The sequence below is a fragment of the Solanum stenotomum genome, chromosome 11 (assembly GCF_019186545.1).
Source record: "Solanum stenotomum isolate F172 chromosome 11, ASM1918654v1, whole genome shotgun sequence".
NCBI lineage: Eukaryota > Viridiplantae > Streptophyta > Magnoliopsida > Solanales > Solanaceae > Solanum > Solanum stenotomum.
In genome coordinates this window covers 20876418-20890850 of record NC_064292.1, presented here as the reverse complement: position 1 = coordinate 20890850, position 14433 = coordinate 20876418, and the positions used below count along the sequence as shown (strand labels likewise).

Sequence of the window (14433 nt, the reverse complement as noted above, 5' to 3'; positions counted from 1 at the left end):
GAAGATAGACACATGTGCATTATTATGTAAAGAAAGTCGTAAAGTGTACAGTAGCCATGTAAAAAAGTCGTAAAGAGCACAGTAGGCGCATAATTATAGAGAATAATATAAGATTAGAATTGTCTATATAAAGGAATGTACATGTAACATAATAGGTAAGCCTTCAATAAACAAAGCAAGCTTTCATAAAAAAACACTCTCAAATACTTAAGATATTCATACTTAATAAATAATGTAACAACCTTCAGATATCATGGATAAGCAAGAGGCAAAGGTATATTGTTCAACAAATATGCAAAACTAATTTCATATATTCCTGAATATCATATATATGATTGAATAAATTTATATTAGTTATTATGTATTAGAATTATTTGAATCATGATTTCTAGTTCATTAGCACACTAGAAACAGGGAGAAAACTTCTATACTATGTCATCCTAATGTTAAAACCGGTAGGCAAGGAAAGTCGTTTAGGGGAGTAAACAAAGTTGAGGCGCTGATAAGAAGGAAGTATCCACTAATGTACGATGCTAGTAGTGACAGGAGAACATGATAAACATCTAATCTAGTTAATAATGATCTGATATGAATTTAATCAATTATGAATATGATAGGAAGGAATAATTGAAAAATAAAAAACCTGCATAACAACGAACATGACTACATACATGCATGATGAAATGATAAAGAACTATGAAACATTAATCTTGTATATACTTAAAGGTATAGATATAATTGAATTAAGAAGAATCATATGGGAAAAAATATTTAATGATGATGAATCAAAAGATATATTACACCAACAATGGTATGAAATAGACCTACATGATCTAGACCTCGAGAGAATAGAATTATATGACTTAGAAATACATTCAGATTAAAATGAACTACGAATATTTACAATATTTGACAGAAGCTATGGAAAATATAAAACTGCTAGAACAATTAATGGAGAATAATTTAAATATGTACCTAAGAACCCAAGATATGTTATATCTAGAGTACATCATAAATAATATTAAAGAAATAATGAGATTAAAACCTCTAGCAAAAGAATATTATAATAAAATCCTTACTGAAAATTAATATAAGAACAATGAAGTCTGCAACTACGAAAAATGGTATCACAGCTATGGATGAAGAGAAATATAAGAAGAATCATACTAGTAGAAAGTTAAGAAAAATAAAAAGAAAATTAAACAAATTATATCTAGAATATAAACAACTCAATATCACAAAAGCTGATAACGACAAATTAGATCAATTAATAGATAATATATCTAAAATAGAATATAAATATGTTCAATATTTAAAGATACAACGAATAACGAGAATAACGAATATAGATAAAAACTTATTGACATAATTATAACAACTGTTCTGGTGAAGCGTGGTCTATGTTTAGAGACTTGGTATTCAGGGTCTTGATCCATGATCCCTCACCCACAGGCATGGTCTGACCCACGAGGCATGGGTGCCCTCCGTGGGTCACTGCCCAGGCGGCTTTTAAGGGTTTCCCTCAAGGACACATTGTTGGTCGTAGGGGGTCGTACCTTGATGTTCTAACAAGAAACCCTATATTTTTAGGTACGGTGAGTTACGTTTACGACTCTAACCCTCATGTTAATTTCTAGTTTAACCTACTAGTATTCGGAGTGTTACAATATCTCCCCCTAGGGATTACTCATCCTCGAATGACAATCAAGACACCTTACAGAAGTAACAACTCAAAACTAGCAACCCGTCGTGCATGAAACATCAAAATAATGCATAATTCAAAGGAAGAAACTTCAACTCCATCTGAAACATAATCAATGCAATATAAGGAAGTAGGAACTACATCTAACAACCCATTCGGCATGAAATTTCAATATTTCTCATATCCATTGGAGGAACTACCTTCTCTAAGTAAAGCATACTCAACCCAACATCATGGAACTAATATGAATTTTACTCTCAAAAGCATATTAAAGCATGTTCATCATTTCATCTCATGGAGTCAAATAAGCCACTCATACTAAATGCGCTATAACATGAGGAACATAAATCATTAAACTCATTTTCTTAGTAAATATGAATTTCATCAAGAACATGCATAACAAAAGGAAATCATGGAAACACATAAATCACAAATGACCTCCAAAACAAGACAACTCTAGAGGAACTACTTACCTCAAGCTTGAATAGGAGTAGAAGGAAAGCGATGAGGATATTGAGACTTCATATAAGCCTCGGCCTCCCAAGTAGCACCCTCAACTAAGTGATTTCTCCATAAAAGCTTCACAGAAGCTATTTCCTTGTTTCTTTATCTCTTGGCTTCCCTGTCTAGGATCTCTATCGGAACCTCTTCATATGAAAGATTTTCATCAACTCCCAAACCTTCTAGGGGAATAATGGATACTGGATCTCCAATACACTTCTTAAGCATAAAAACATGAAATTGCTGATCAACTTGGGCCAACTCATTGGGAAAATCCAACTCATAAGCAACCTTCCCAATACGTTTCAAAATTTGGTATGGGCCTACATATAGGGGACTAAGTTTCCCTTTCTTGCCAAATCTCATCACACCCTTCATGGGTGAGATTTTCAAATAGACCCAATCATTAACTTCAATTTCTAGATCCCTTCTTCTCACATCGGCATAAGACTTTTGTTTACTTTGAGTCATTCACAACCTCTCTCTAACAAGTCAAACTTACTCAATAGCTTCATAAACCAATTTGAGACCAATAAAAACAATTTCACCTACCGCATACCAACCAACCAGAGACCTATATCTCCTACCATACAAGGCTTCAAAGGGGGCCATATTGATACTGTGATAACTATTATTGTAGGCAAACTCTATCAATGGAAAGTGGTCATCCCATTTACCCTTGAAAGCTATAACACATGCCCTGAACATATATTCCAATTATTGGATTGTATGCTGCGCTTGCCCATCTATTTGGGGATGAAAAGTCATAGTAAGTTTAACCTTAGTACCAAGCCCTTTTTTGGAATGACTTCCAAAAGTGTGAAGTAAATTGAGTACCTCAATCCAAAATAATAGATAAATGAACCCCATGCAACTTCACTATTTTCCTTACGTACAACTTGGCATAGTGTTCCGCCGAATGAGAAACCTTGATGGAAATAAAGTGGGATGATTTTATCATACAATCAATAATGACCCAAGTAGAATTATGTTACCTTCGGGTGCTAGGTAAACCCACAATAAAGTCCATATTTCCATCTTCCCACATTTTGCACAATTTGGCTTATTCATATAAGAGCCACGACTATTACCTCCTTGAGGTTTAGGGTTAGACACCCTATCCTTGTTGACCCTTGTGAAAGCATTTGAGGAACCTTGGTTGGAGAACCTTTATTTGATCTTTTGCCGACCTTGTCCCTCGGACCTAACATTGGAGAAACTTCCATCACCGGTTCTAGCTCTTTTCACCTCTCTATTCTTTTCATTGAGTTTCTCTTCTTCAATTTGTTAGGCATGCACCATGAGAAGTGAAATATCCATATTCGGAATAAGCATTGTTATACAACATTCTTTAACTACCATATCGGAAACTCCCATCACAAATTTATTCATCTTGGCCCTTGAGTCTGCTACCATATTTGGAGCATACTTGGATAATTGGGTGAACTTTACAGTATACTCTTTCACGCTCATACCTTCTTGACGTAGGTTAATGAACTCTTGCATCTTTGCTTCCCTCTACTCTAGGGGAAATAATCTATTAAGAAACACCGTTTTAAATGATTCCCATTCTACCGAGACCACTCTTATGGGTCTCTCACCCTTCCAGTGATCATACCAAACTTAAGCCACATCTTTTAACTAGTAGGCGGGTAACTCCGCCTTCTCCTCTGAAGACACCCCCATATTAGCAAGTACTTTATAAACCTCATCGATAAACCATTATGGATCCTCTTCCACTTTGGAGCCATGAAATTTGGGAGGGTTCATTCTTGCAAAATCCCTAACCCTTGAACTGGCCGAATTCACATTAGGATTCACATGAGTCACAACATCTCTGTTGGCCTGAGCCGTCACCGCTTGAGCTTGAGTTGTTAATTCTTGATCTTGAGTCGTCATAGCTTGGGCCAACATTTGAAAAGCCGACCTAGCCTCTACATCCGACATAGCTGAAGGATTAATCAGAGCTTTGTTAACTTGAGGAGCTTCTTCATTCACATTGTCACCCTCCATTCTTCTTGCGTTAGCCCTTCGTGTATTCATATCTTGCACACACAACAGAAGGATTAGGAGAGGGACTTTATAGAGCTAAACTCTATGGCACGACTTAAGAGTATGAATAAAGTGAAATTTCCTAAACATCTTATAGCCTCTCATTCATAAATGTGGCGCACTTCACATTCATTAACAACACTCTACTAGACGTGGCTTATGAGACATCATCCTAGAATCATTCTAAACCTTGTGCTTTGATTACCAAGTTTGTCACGACCTAGGGGTACCCCCTAGATGTAACAAGGCACATAGAACCCCGAAAGGCACCATGTAAGCTGCTTAGCATCTCATAAGCATGGAATAATAAAGAGTAAAAACTCATTTCAAGTCCAAAATTTTCATAAAATAAAGCGAAAGTCTAGACTTGTCTCAATTTTGCCATCTATTACAATAGTCGAAATAAAAAGGGTCATAGCCCATCAAACATAGTCCAAAAAGGAAATACAATGAAAGAAACTACTAAGTGAAAACATATGTCCTCAAATAATGACTCACCAACAAGATAGGAGAAATGATCAAATCTGATCCAAGCTTTAGCCACAATGAGGACCGCCTTGAGAACCGGACCTTACACTTGGGGAAAATGTAGGAAAATATGGGTTAGTACAAAAAATGCATTAAGTATGATAGCTATGCATAAAAACCTTGAAAACATGCAAAAAGGGACATTTAACTTGAATGCATGCAATTTACTAAGTTAAATCATCATTTTGAAGATATTGGAAAAGCATAAGTCATAAGCATATTCATTACGTAGCTCATCATATCATAGAGAAACATACCATAAGTACCCTCAAAGCATACTTATGCAATGCATGAATAAAGTCCCATAATATCACCCATACAAAGTAAAGCTTCTTGGGTAGCCATAGTTCGTAATTCATATTCTTATCATAGTGGGAATAAGCCTTAACTGAGATAGACCATGTGAGCTTAACATGGAATCCGGTGTTACCCACACCAAAAAGGGTTGTCCTGCTTGCCTAAGGTAAGACCATCATTTGTTAGTTTTTAGGTGGATCCATTAGCTAAATATCCTATGGGGGCACGTAGTTATGGGATAAGGGGATTGTTACTAGAAACCCGCCCTTTTTAGCGGGGGGAGCTTCCATCTCAGAATATTGCTTCTAGAAATCCGGCCTTTCTCATGAAAGAACTTTCATCTCATAGTCAATATACACTCTGTGCTAAGCATTTATCCCACAGAGTACTCATTAAGTCATAACTTATTTCATTAGGATAGCTCATTAGATCATGTGTGAGAATAACCTTTCACCGTCCATGTCTACATATAACATTAGATTCAATTTTGTGAGAACTGCCTTTCAACATAGAATATCCATTACGTGAGAAAATCTTTCACCTTATGTTCATTATGTGTTCATGAGAATAGCCTTTCAATCAACATAAAAACACTATCATAATCATGGACACTTCACTCTCAAAGTATTCTTAAATCATATACATAACCTCTATAAAACATGCATAATATCATATTGTAACACCCCGGAATTCTAACGTCCTAAGCTAGAGCCTTATACGATGTCTAGTAACTTAAAAAGGATAAAAATGATGCTTGTAATCCTAATCTAATGTAACTAACTTATTAAGAAAGTGTTATTGCTTAGGTGTTGAGAAACAACCATGATGTTCAGAAACTAGTAACTTGAACTACTGTGGTATTAGACCTGGTAATGAAGTTTTGGAGTGGCGTATGAGAACTAAATCTTGTAAAAAAGGTTTATATAATTAGAACTAAGTGTTTAGGGTCCAAACGTATGGGTACTACCCCCCAAAGACCACCCTAGGGGTCCTTGAGGAGGACCCAACAGTTGACCCCAAACGCTGTCAAACAATAGCAAATGACAAGACCAAGATTTACGGCCAGTAGACTGGTCTACGGACCGTAATTCATGGTCGTAGGTTGAGACTTAGTCGTGGGGACTTGGCCCCTAAAAGGGGGCTCTCAGTCCCAAACAACGAGGTGCACAGGACAGTCCATCACTCCACCTACGGTCCATCGGTAGAGGTCTCGTAGGTGCTGCCAGTTTTAGGATTGTAGTTTTTAATTAGGGGTTTTAGTTTTAGTTGGTTAGTTAGTTAAGGGTTAAGAGGGGTGATTAGTTAATTAATTACCTTCTAAAACTAACTATAAGACCCTAACCCAAAGACTCTAAGTCATTCAACTAAACCCCCACTCAAAGATCAAAACATAACTTCTCTCTTTCAAAATCTTCTCTCTAAAGAACACCATTGAAGATGGAGTTCAACGTTCATCTAGGGAACCATGATCTCGACCTCCTCCATCAATTCTAAAGGAATTAACTAAGGTATGGATGCTCTTCAATCTTGGGATCTTTTCCCCAAGAGGCCCTCTGAAAAATGGATTTCAAAGTCCCCCAATTTCTAGGTTTTCATTCAAATTTGTGTCTATTTCTAAAAATAGATTCCATTGATTCATAATGGTTGTTTATGATTATATATGAAGGTTTTTAGATGAATTTATGCAATATTTATGGTTTCTGAGCAATTCCCCACAAGACCCATGATTTCCCCATCTTTCTCGAATCTAAACCCTAGTATGTTGTGAATGATGAATGAAGGTTGTGAATCTAGTATTTTTACATGTAATTCATTATTGTATTGTGATGTTATTCTATATGATCTATGAATATCAAGACACTAGGGTTGAATCTTGAAGAAAGCCTTGAAGGGCAAAGGTATGAAGGGTATGCCTCATTATGGGGTTTATGTAGTAGAATGTGAATTACTTAGATAACATTGATTCCTTCTCTATTGTGTTGTTTGGATTTTTATGACATAATCCTATACCCTATACACTTGGGATGTAATGAGATGAACATGTATGTTATGATATGAACATGTATCTTATACTATGATTATGATATTGTTAGTATGTTGAATAAAAGGTAATTCTCATAAACACTATATGACTATGATATGATGGAACATTCTCACATGTTTTGGACTCTTAGGATGAAAGGTTTTCTCACCTAATGAGTCTATGAGCTAATATGATATAACTTGGGATGAAGGCCTAAGTGCACTCCCCTATGAACTATAAACTTAAGTAAAGGCTTAATGTTACCTAAAGGGAATTGTGCTTAGTACTGAGTGGATATGATATGAGGTGGGTTCCTTCACAACTAGTAGTGGGAGTTCACAAAACGGTGTCTCATGAGATGGAAACCCAAACGTTAGTAGTATACTGTTTCTAGTAACAATCTCCATATCCCATAACAACGTGCCCCCGTAGGTTTTAGCTTAGTGGATCCACCTAGATAGCTATTATGTGAGTTCCACCTTGGCAAGTGGAACACTCTCTTTTTGGTGTGGGAGTAGAATATCGGATTCCATATAGCTCACATGGTGTATGACGGTTATTGTTAATCTCTCCATGGTTAAGAATATGAACTAAGAAATGAACATGACTTATGAATATAACTATGAACTCTAACTAGGGCTTCTTGAGGGGTACTACTTAGTTTAGGTAAGGGTTTGGGACTTTACCTAGACATTGCACGAGTGGGTTCTTTGAGGTGTTCTTGTGTGAGTCCTTTATGTATGAGAACTAATGAATGATGTTAAGTATGGTTTCACCTATTATGATGATGATTATGTATGTGACTACACTTGTGTCTTCTTGATTGTTTTACTTAGTATATATGGGGGTATGGGACTTCATATGTACATTGCACAAGTGAACTTGAAAAGGGGTTCATGGGTGGTTTATTTATGGTATGATGTTAATTGAACTCAAATATGTAGGATATGCACTATGGTTAAGTATGATGTTACTTATTGTTATGAATGTCTCTTTATCTTATGGTGTGGATTGGTTATGCCTTAGTTGAATATGCATTGTGGCCTTTTAACTTGAAATAACATGTTTTCAACAAAGTCCTTTTATGCGTGTTTTAAATGGTTTTAATTGCATGGCTTCCATACTTCGTACAATTGATTGTGCTAACCCATATTTCTTCTATTTTTACTAAGTTTAGCTTCTGTTTAGTAGGTTCTCATTATGAAGAATAGAAGACTTGGATTGCATTCTCCAAGACTTTGGTATATCCTCAAGTTTCGAGGACAACATGATGCCACTTATGTTTCTTTCTATTGTAATAGACTTCTATGTACTTTCTATTATAAGAAAAATTTCATTGTAAAGGGCTAAGGTCCCTATTTGAGACTTCAATGTTGTACTTAGATGGTGAATGAGACGACATCTAGATATTCTATTTTCCATTATGAAAGAGTTTGACATTGATTGTGAAAAGTTTTTAAATTCCGCATTATTCAATGTCTTTATACAAGGATGATTATGCTAAGGGCTTGTATAAGACCCCTTCAGGGTCGAGTACGCCGTGTTACATCTAAGGGCAAGCCCGGGTCGTGACAAACTTGATATCAGAGCATAAGGTTTTGGATAATATTAGGATTGATGTCTCATGAACCACGTCTAGTAAAGTTTTGTTCATGAGTGTGAAGCGCCACACTTATGAATGAGAGGCTCTGTGATGCTTAGGAATTTTCCTATCTTTTGTATTCTAAGTCGTGCTTAAGAGTCTTAACTCTATACATCCTTTCTTCTAATCCTTTTCTTGTGCATATAGGCCATGAATACTAGAAGGGAAGCCGCAAGAAAGGTTGAAGAGGAGATTGCAAATGAGGGACTTCCTCCCCAAGGAAACCAAGCTCCTCATGGTCAACAAGGGCCTCAAGTTCCTATTGAAGAGGGTGATATGTCCAATGTGAAGAAAAGGACGGCTATTCAAATTTTGACTCATGTTTTAGCCGCTCAAGTTACTAGAGATGCTAGGGTGCGAGTGAATCCCAATGCTAGCACAACCGCTTCAAGGATATGGGATTTCACTAGGATGAATCCCCCTATCATTGATGAGGTGTTCAAGGTGCTAGATGCTATGGGTGTGACTCCTTAAGAAGAGGCAGAGCTAGCTACCTATCAACTCAAAGATTCAAAGATGTGGCTCAAGTATGGTATGATCAATGGAAAGAGGAAAGGCCTATTAGAACGAGTCTGGTAGATTGGGCATCTTTCAAGATGGCTTTCCTTGATAGGTTCTTCCCATTGGAATTGAGGAAAAGGAAAATGCAAGAATTCATTAATCTCCGACAAAGAGGAATGAGTGTGAAGGAATATAGCCTCAAGTTCACTCAATTTTCCAAGCATGCTCCTACATTGGTGGTGGACTCTAGGGCTAAAATGAACAAATTTGTTATGGGAATATCCGATCTTGTAGTGAATGAATGTAGGTCGGCTATGCTTATTCCAAGCAAGAACATCTCTCGTTTTATGGTTCATGCCGAGCAAATTTAGGAACAAAAGCTCAAGCAAGTGGGTATAGAATTGAAGAGGTCAAGGACCGATGATGGAAATTCTCCCAAGGGTAAACTTGGAATTAAAGATAAGCCTAAGTTTAAGAAGAGGTTTTCCAACCAAAGTTCTTCCAGTGCTCCTAGGGTTAACAAAGGTAGGGTGTCTAACCCTAAGCCACAAGGAGGAAGAGGTGGTAGTTGTTATGTTGAAAGAGCTAGTTGTGAAAAGTGTGGCAAAAAGCATGAATGCATTGCCTAGTTGGCACGGATAATTGTTTTGGTTGTGGAAAGAGTGGTCATAGGAAGAAAGATTGTCCCATGATAAGAGTTCAAGGGAGGGAGAACAAACAAGCAAAAGTAAGTGGTCCTAACTCCGATGCTCCTAAGAAAAACCACTTCTATGCTCTCCAATCCCGAAGTGATCAACAGGGGTCTCCGGATGTTGTTACCGATATGTTACAAGTATTTTCAATTGATGTTTATGCTTTGTTAGACCCCGGGGCCACTTTGTCTTTCGTACCCCCTTTAGTGGCAATGAAATTTGATGTGCTTCCCGATGTCTTAGAGGAACCTTTTTCGGTTTCTACCCCAGTAGGTGATTCCATAATAGCTAAAAGAGTTTATAGGGGTTGTCCCATTTCATTGTCCAATAGAGTCACATTGGTTGATTTGGTGGAACTTGATTTGTTGGATTTTGATGTCATATTGGGGATGGATTGGTTGCATGCTTGTTTCGCTTTTTTTGATTGTAAGACCCGGGCAGTGAAGTTTCAATTTCCTAATGAACCCGTGTTCGAATGGAAGGGGGGAAACTAAATCCATAAAGGTCGAATTATTTCATGTCTAAAGCCTTGTAAAATAATTTATAAGGGATGTCTCTATGATATTACGAGAGTCAAAGACCTTGAGTCTGAGAATCCTCCTTTAGAGTTGGTACCCGTAGTGAAGGAATTTTTGGAAGTCTTTCCCAAAATTTCTCCCGAACGGGAAATAGATTTCGACATTGATTTATTGCCGGATACTCAACCTATATCAATCCCTCCTTACCAGATGGCCCCGACAGAATTGAAGGAATTAGAGGCTCAACGTAAGGATTTGCTAGATAAGGGTTTTATTCAACCAAACATATCTCCATGGGGTGCTCCGGTATTATTTGTGAAAAAGAAGGATGCGACCCTTAGGATGTGTATTGACTATCGCCAATTGAATAAGGTCACTATAAAGAATAAGTAGCCTCTCCCTAGGATTGATGATTTGTTTGACCAATTTCAAGGGGCGAGTTACTTTTCAAATATAGACTTAAGGTTAGGCTATCACCAACTTAGGGTGAGAAGCGTTTGACATTCCTAAGACACCCTTCTGAACAAGATACGGTCACTATGAGTTCCTAGTTATGTATTTTGGTCTAACAAATGCCCCGGTGACTTTCATGGAACTTATGAATCGGGTGTTTAGAAATTATCTTGATTCATTTGTGATCGTCTTTATTGATTACATTTTGATATACTCCTAGAGTGAGGGTCATCACATGAGTCATTTGAGAATAGGGTTGCAAGTCCTCAAAGATCACCAATTTTTTGCTAAGTTTAGCAAGTGCGAGTTTTGGCTAAGGTCGGTTGCTTTCCTTGGTCACATTATTTCTAGTAAGGGTACATAAGTAGATCCGAAGAAAATGGATGCGGTGAAAAGTTGGCCTAGACCTTTGAGTCCTATCGACATCTGAAGCTTTTTGGGATTGGCCGGGTACTATAGGAGATTTGTTGAGGGATTCTCATCTATCGCTTCTCATTAACGGCCCTGACCAAAAAGAAGTCCAAATTTGAATGGTCAGAGTCATGTGAAAAGAGTTTTCAATTGTTGAAGGATAAACTTACCTCCGCTCCGGTATTGACTGTACAAGAGGGTATCGGAGGGTACCGAAGGGTTTGTAGTGTACTGTGACGCTTGTCGAATAGGTTTGGGTTGTGTCCTCATGCAACATGATAAGGTTATTGCTTATGCGTCTAGGAAACTCAAAATTCATGAAAAGAATTATCCGAGGCATGATCTACAATTGGCGACGACAGTGTTTGCACTAAAGATTTGGAGACATTACCTTTATGGGGTCCATGTGGATGTATTCACCGACCACAAAAGTCTCCAATATGTGTTTACTCAAAAGTACTTGAATCTCCGGCAAAGAAGATGGTTAGAACTTTTGAAGGACTATGATATGAGTGACCTTTACCATCCTGGCAAAGCCAATGTAGTTGTGGATGCCTTGAGTCGTATGTCCATGGGTAGTGTGGCCCATATTGAAGATGAAAAGAAGGAGTTAGTCTGTGATGTTCATAGGTTGGCCTGGTTGGGAGTTCAACTAGTAGATTCTCCAAAAGGCCATTTTATGGTCCATCATAGCTCCGAATACTCCTTAGTAGTTGATGTGAAGTCTAAGCAACACCTTGATCCTATTTTGATGTAATTGAAGGAATCGGTACTCAACAATTCCGTTGAGGCTTTCTCCCAAGGGGGAGATGGGGTGTTAAGGTACCAAGGTCATCTATGTGTTCTGGATATTGATGGCCTGAGAGAGCAAATTTTGGAAGAGGCTTACGGTTTGCGGTATTCGATTCATTCGGGAGGCATCTCTCAAAATATTGATATTCCTAGTTGGAAATGGGAGGATATTGTAACGACCCGAGAGCACCCCCTAGTCGTTACAAGCGTATTCGACCTCTCGGAGGTCTCATACAAGCCTTAGCATTCATTCATCGTATAGATCATAGAAGTCACTAAGAATTTCAAAACTCTCCTTACAAAGAAGACATTTAATCAAAATAGCAAGTGGAAGACTTTCTAGACTTTATACATGATGTCTCAAAACCATCTAATACTTGAATACAAAAAATGGGACTAAGCCTATACAAGACTTAAACACAATACTAGAAATACATCAAAAGGAACATGTAGGGTGTTGTCCTCGAATCTTTGAGGACTCACCAAGTCTTCATCGTCAACACTTAGAAACCTATCAAGTAGCCATGACATGTCACCATCTTCCAATCCCTACACTTTAGTCAAAAAGGGAAAGAAAGGGGTTAGCACAATTAAGTACAAAGTATGGAGACCATGCAAAAACATGCTTTAACAGACATTTACAAGGAATATATGCTTTTATATCATTTTTGATAAAACCTTCACTTCACAAGTATAAGAGATATAATACAAGTAAACATTCGCATATAAGACCATAGTCAACCATACACATACTCAACATATCCATATCCAACCCATGCTTAACTTTAGAAGAACACATGCCATATCATTACCATAGGACCTCTACCTAATATAACCTTAAGACACGCTTGAGTTAGACAAGAAGTGACCACCCATACAACCTCTTCAAGCACACTTAAGTGTTCCTCAAGATTACCTTAGATAAGGACATTTCCTTTACAACATAACCTCAATAGACCAACATTCTTTAAGAAACCACTTAGGAGACCTTCAAGCACATAAGGGGACTTTCACATAATAGTCGTTAGACTTAGGGAATTCACTTTAGTATCTCCAAAGCCTACTCGTGCCATGTGTAGATAGAATCCCATACTACTACCTAGACGTTGTAGAACCTATCCAATAACTATAGTGCACATCCCACATGATGGGAATAGGCATAACCGACATAGACCATACTAGCTAGGCATGGAATCTGGAGTCTGTCCTACTCCGTGGATGTTGTTCTACTTGCCAAGGGTAGAACTAGTAAGCAACCCATGTAGGCACATGGTTTGGGGGATGGCCAAGGGTGACTAATCTCACACTCAACTAGGCCACCTTCCTAACCACATCCACTCGGTGCTAGCCTTGTTTCCCATAGAATATTCAATCACATATGTACTAGAGAGGGTTCCTTTTCTAGTTCAACCAACTCATAGTACCTCTTCCCAAGAAAGGCCCCATTTCTTAGTCATAGCCAATCAATGTTCATAAGGATAACTCATTTAACTTTCTTAGATCAGGATTCTCATGCCGTTTCAGCTCCATCCATCTCTAAGTCTATCATTTCACTCAAGAAGGGAACGTTGCCCTAAGGCCCATCCTTCAAGGTTATACATTTACTTAGGAAAGCTAGACTTATGAAAGGGCACCATTTCTTAGTTCTGTCGATTCAAGTTTGGGCCTAGAATTCCTCTTTTAGCATTTATAGAAAGGGCACCATTTCTTAGTTCTAGCCCACTTCACACATTCATGTATTCAAGACTTTAAATAACAAGAAGAGACACTTTAGTCTACTAATCAAGTCACAACATTATCATTTGAGGACACTTCATAATCCAACATCATCATATATATACATCATGAGAAATCATACTTTAAATCACAATGCTATCCACTTTACATAGGATCACCTCAAGATCACATAAACTCATTCACATCATATCCTCACATATAACTTCACATAAAACTTTACATATTAGCTTCATATAGAACTTTACATATAGCTTCATATAGAGCTTTACATATAGCTTCATTTATATATGAACACAATAATACAACAATACTCATATAATTCCCCTCATGGCCCCAATCATAATTCCAAAGCAACAAGCGACACTTCCACCAAAGGTGGATCCAACCTAAGAAGCAATTATAGCAATATTAAGAGATCAAGCCATCTTACCACCTTTCCAAGGCCATAAGGCACAATACTCAATTCCATGCCACTTATACAATATTCATCAAGTTAGGTCAACTTACCCTCTTTCCATGGCTATCTTCATCATCCTCATATTCCAACAATTAAAAATACAATAACAATGATAATACCAACATTC

General features: G+C 37.5%; 1 pseudogene; it reads left to right on the top strand.

Moving 5' to 3' along the window:
• The first annotated feature begins 11828 nt into the window (after positions 1–11828).
• LOC125845744 (vesicle-associated protein 1-2-like) overlaps positions 11829–14433 on the top strand; it is a 5145-nt pseudogene continuing 2540 nt past the window's right edge.